General features: G+C 43.3%; 1 pseudogene; it reads right to left on the bottom strand.

Moving 5' to 3' along the window:
* Positions 1–3,246: 3,246 nt before the first annotated feature.
* Positions 3,247–3,365, bottom strand: LOC112478187 (annotated as a pseudogene).
* Between the last annotated feature and the right edge of the window lie 2,459 nt (positions 3,366–5,824).

Below are 5,824 nucleotides of genomic sequence, written 5' to 3'. Positions count from 1 at the left end.
CTGAAGATATTCTGTTGCTGCTGATATAGGAAATGAGCCTGCTGTCACCAGGAACAATAATGTATCACATGTGTCAAGTAGAAGGCAGAAGATTTTGAGCTCAATAAATACATGCATGTTTACTCACGAGTAGAGATCTGTGAATTGTTTTTCACATGGAAACAGCAGAGTGAGGGCAAGAAACTGTAAAGTCTTGCAGACAAACACCATCACAGATTGAGCTCTCCAGATTTCACTATCAGTGTCAGGGGATTTCTTTGACTTTTATATAGTGTCAGAAAAAAATGTATACATATATATGAAACAAAATTTATCTATATGAACAGAAAATGCCATAATTTGCTTTCGCAGATAATGCATCATCTCCTTGGGGCAGGGTGGGGGTTGCTAGAACAAATGATTATAGTCCAAGGAGCAGAGGATTGACATAATTGCCACTTTCTGCTTCAGAAACAAACTAAATGTCTCTGTGTTTCCATATCTGTGAATGAAGTCATGGCGGGTGTTAAGCACACAGAGAACATAGAGATGCATTTCTGGCTAACATAGTTTGAAGCGCAAATATTTGAGAAGAGTCAGCTTTATCCTCGAGGAAGAAGTAAGATGCTGCAAAGGCTTGAAGATGAACAGAAGAGTGAACTATATAATCTGAAAGCTGTTGGTTTTTTTTTTAATATCCCATCAAATATTTGTGAAACTTGATATTGCTGAGTTCTGTAGCTGTGTAATGACTTAATATTTAATTGGAAACGATTTCCTCCTTTAACATTGTGTTGATTGTAAAACCTGTACAGTTCCTTTTAAGGTACCTCACTTTTTCATTGTCTTGACTTATAGGGAACATGTTACGAGACTGTGTGGGTGAGACGTAGCATTTGCTAATTTTATTTTTCTTTTTTTCAGTCGTCATCGTATTTTTGCGTTAGAGCACCAGTTGTGTAATTACACTATGCAAAATACTCATTTCTATTGTTATTAATTATTCTCTTTACATTAAGTTTATACTTTTCTGCCACATGTGCCTTATAATAAATTTTTTTTCCGGAAGCCAAGAAAGGAAGATACACACATATAATAAGCTTCTACATTGTGCCAAACCTTTTGCTCCATCATCTCATTTTATGAATGTGTAATCATCAGTAAAGATGCTTATACCCATTTTTTTCCCGCAGGTAAAACTGACATTTAGAGAGATTAGGTGATTTTCAGGTGTTCATATGTTGGAATGGTAGAGTTAGAAGTTACATTTGCTGGTGTCCTCACTTCTTTGTGACCTTTGCATGGAGTGTCTTAAGGAATGAGAGCCCAGAGGACTTTTTTCCACTTAGAAATAACATGGTGCAATAGAAAGTATACAGAATGTGCAGTCGCATAGGTCTGGGTTCCGTTAATGCCCCCGAGAGTCCCTAGATTGCTGTTGGGGAATTGCTTTGCCTCTCCTGGGTCTTATTTGCCCCTCAAAAAAGTGGAGTTGACCAGAGCTCTTTTCAAATGTCTGTAGCTTTAGAAATACCACACGCTCCCAGGATGGGCTGATCAGTGGGAGCCGTTCTCATCTTCATCTCGTTCCCTACCCGGGTGTCCCCCGTTCGTATAGGCTGCGAGCCATTGATGGAGGTTATTGATGGCTCCTCCAGGTGGAGAAGCAGCTCAGTGAGCCTCAGACAGGGAGGTTTTTCTTTTTGGTCTGTCAGCATCACCCTGTGAAGTAGAAAAGAACAAGCACAGACAGCCCTGCCTTTCAAGCTGGGATGCAGGAACTGGAAGAGGAGTTTGCCGGAGATAAATCAAAGAAGATTGTCTAGCATTGGTACAAACAAAATTTGAGTATAACAAGTGCTGGAGTGGTGAGGCAGGATTTGTGCTCCTTTAGCTGAAACACAATTACTGCAACTCGAGGGGAAAGGCAGACTCTTGGAGGCACAGGTGTACCAAGCTCATTCTGCCTGGGACCAGCCTCTTGCAGCCCTTCCCAGAGGCAGAGCACTAGGCATCCAGTCAGTACCTCTGCTTCCTCATCGCACCTCCTTTACCAGAAATAATAGGTATACCGGGTACTTGATTACACCAGGGAAACATTCTAAACACAGGTACATCCGTGGAACTTATTAATGTTCAACTTTTTAGGTGCATTTTTCTGACTGGGAAAAGTAATATTGTTTCTGTATCATACATACATATTATCTCACAGCAGCAATTTAATCTTCATGACAACCCCAAGAAAAAGACTTCATTATTTCCATTTTGTAGATGAGACAGCTTGTTCAGAGACGTTAAACAACTGCCCCAGGGCTACACAGCTATCTGGGACAGAACTAGTCCCTTTGGTGCCCTGTCATCTACACTGGCTTTGCAGCAGCACCTCGCTCAGGGACAGTGTCCTGGGAGCAACGGGCTGTGCCTGTTTCATCAAAACACATAAATCGTCGGGGTTGTGTTGCTTGTTAGAGGTAGATTCTTCTGAAACACTCCTTTGCTGTACTGTGAAAGCCAGTGATTCAAAGATCCTTGCCAAGAGATCATCATAAATCCTGTTTAGACAGAGAAATCCCTAAAGGAAGAAGGGTTCTTTGCAGTGGCCCACAGCCTGCAGCAATAGTGTTCCAAAGAGGAGAATTTGCAACAATGCTTGCATGAGAGCCAGGGGGCTTGTTTACATGGGCAGGGGCACAGATGGCAGGATTCGATGGAGAGTAGCCCCTCACCCCACACGAAAGTGGGGAAAGGGCTTTTGGCCAATGCTGTCTGAGAGGCCACTGTCACATGTGGACTGCTGTAGTCCTCCGAGTTGCTGTGTCTCTTTCAGAGACAAGCAAACTTGTCTGATAATCCGTCCTATACCACGATGAATATTAGAGGTACAGTTGATAGCCATTTCTCTCAGCCCCCTTCCCCCTGTCCCTTTAGTCTCGTCAGGCTGACAGACCGGCCTGGCAGTGCACACCCCCAAATGTTGGGGAGATGAGCAGACTAACAGCCACATAAGCTTTTTCTTCTGTGGAATCATGTCTGCTCTTATTTGCTAGTACCTGTCCTATGCAGGACACAGTGCTCTGTGCTAGAGGCTGTGGGATGGAGGGAGGAGAATGGGAAAATTATATGTGTGTGTGTTTAGAGATACTTTCTTCCTTTTGCAAGGGTATCCCTTTTTTTTTTTTTTTTTTTTCCAGGCGAGGCAACCCTTGGTTGACCTCACAGATTGCAAAGACCTTGTCAGTTCACAATCCCTGATTTTTTTATTTTTTACTCCTACAGCACCTGGTCTTCCTAGGTGGTCTCTCATCCAAGTACTAACCAGGCCTGACCCTGCTTAGCTTCCGAGATCAGACGCGATCGGGTTTGTTCGGGGTGGCACGGCCGTAGACCACAAGGGTATCCTTAAGTATGTGAATTTTAATCACAAATATTAACTATTTCTTCTACTCAAGAATGGAAGATGATTTGATATCTTCCTAATTATTTTTGCACTATTCTGTACAACAATTACCAAGCATTTATAAAGAAAAAATGCTGTTTTGAATATACACACACACAAGAAAGGCTTGGACTTGGAAATAGAAGGGAAGTTTACAAACAAGGGTACATCCATGGAGCTTCTTATTAATGTGCAACTTCTTGGGTGCTTTTTTTGGACTTTGGGAAGGTAATGCTATTTTTCACATATCTCAGATAGGCATATAAGAATTACTTCACAGCAACAATCCTAATAGGTATATGCCATGAGGATCACAGTCCAGTTAGAGAAGCTCAGGTTCAGAGAGGTTAAGTCACTTGCCTGAGGTCACACAGCTAGTAAGTGGTGGAACCGTCATCTGAATCCCTGATTTCTTTATCCAAAGCTCTGTGCTCTTCCTGGGTTTTTATTGAAGGGCTATGAAAGAGTTAATGCAAACATATTGAACTGGCTCTGTTTTATTACTCTCATCGGCCACGTGTTCCCTTTGGAGCCTGGGTGTTTTTGCAGTGGTAACCGAAGCACAGCCCTGTCCTCTGTGACATTCCTTCCAACTCTTCCACAGCCAGCAGTGGAACAAGAGAAATAGAAAGTTAAATGAACTCCCCAAAGGGCAGTCACCAGGAGTCAATGGGTATTTGCTTTTTTTCTATTTGTTTGATTTAGAACAAAACAGAACAACAAATGTTCCCTGCCTCCAGGTCCAAGGACTTAGCTGCAGATTTAACAACAGCAGTTCCCATGAATAATGAAAGAGTTTCTACATTGTCTGAAAACAACCGTGACAGCAAAGAGACACACCGAAATGAAATTCAGGTGTTTGCTTCCTCGCCCCAGTGTCCCAGGCCTCAGCAGCATCATAGCCATCACCTGGGCACTTACTAGATCTACAGCCCCCTTCCCCAGATCCTCAGCCCCCTTCCCCAGATCCGCCGGAGCAGAATCTGCCTTTTATAAGGTGCCCAGGTGACTTGCACATCACAGTGGGAGAAACCTTACTCCAGGTAATGCTGGGAAAAAGGAGGACTTCCCTCGCAGCCAGGGCATGAGGTGAATGAGTCACTCAGTCCGTATCCAAAATTTAAGAGTGCCGAAATTCAGTGATTGACATAAGCAATATTTAATGCAATATCTTAATATACATATGTATATTTTAAAATATAAAAGTACTTGGACATCTGCAGTCTTCTTTCTGGATCCTGGGGAGAGAGGGCAGAAGAAATTGCTGGGAAAGATCTGGGCGCTTTGGTTTCTTGTTTTCTCTAACTATTCTGAATTTTCAGCAAGTGAAATTGCGTTGAGTCATTTCCATTTTGGTCTCCATACCCCTATATTATTGGATTTTCAAACACTGTGATTATACCCAAAGAATCTAGCAATATAACCTGAACATTTAAGCTCCAAATTCAGTTCTACTGCTGAACACGGATCACGTCAATGAGGATGACGATCACAGCACCTAACATTTATCGAGGGCTTGCTATGTGCTAAGCGCATTACACGAGTTATTTAATTTTTACGAGAACCCTTTACGTTAGGTGGTCGTCTAAGGTTATCCAGCTAGCAACTAGAGGAGGTAGAATTTGGATCCAGGCGGCTTGTCCCAGAGCCCACTCTCTCTACTACTTCACAAATCTAGAATAAAATAGTATAAAGTGAATTTACATGGTATCCGAAGTTTAAAGCAAATTTATGCATGCTTTCCCCCCCCTTCCATGTGTAAGCATTAGGTTGCCAAGTTTTTTATTCCGAAAATCTGTCCCTTTTTTACATTTTTTTTTGTTAACGTGCTCTTTAAAACAATGAAATGAGAGTAATAGATGATGATAGTTGCCTTTTAGAAATGTACATTAAATTCTGGCTACATTTTCTTTTTAATTAGGCCAAGAGGGGAAGGGAGAATATGCTTTTAGTTCTAAGGAAAACAAATATTTCGGGATCTTCCCTGCAGCACTGTGAGCATCTGTGAGCCCAGGTGGGCCGACGTGGCCTCTCCCCGTCTTTACTTCTTTTCTGCCTGTTTTGCAGCAGCCCCTGCAATTGCCTCTCTGGCTTGGGTCTGTGTGGGACTCATTAGCAGTGGGTGTGTGTCTCATCACAGTGGCTCATTCATAGGGCTGCCAGCAGAGCCAGGGATCGGGGGCTGCCTCTCTGGCCATCCTGGGAGGCCGCCACTCTGGGCCATCCGGAACAAAGCCGGGCCGCACCCTCTCACGGCCCCGTAGCCTTTGGCGTCCCTACAGGAGATGCTTTGAGATTGAAGAGGGACGTTGACCCTTGGAGATGGCGTTGTCAAGGCTGGATCCTGCCTTTCAAGGAAGACTCTAGGTGGCCAACTGCTGCTCGGTGACCTTCGTGATGGTGGAGTGA

This window comes from Pteropus alecto, unplaced genomic scaffold, assembly GCF_000325575.1.
Source record: "Pteropus alecto unplaced genomic scaffold, ASM32557v1 scaffold42, whole genome shotgun sequence".
Classification (NCBI taxonomy): Eukaryota; Metazoa; Chordata; class Mammalia; order Chiroptera; family Pteropodidae; genus Pteropus; species Pteropus alecto.
This window is presented reverse-complemented; position numbering and strand designations above follow the sequence as displayed.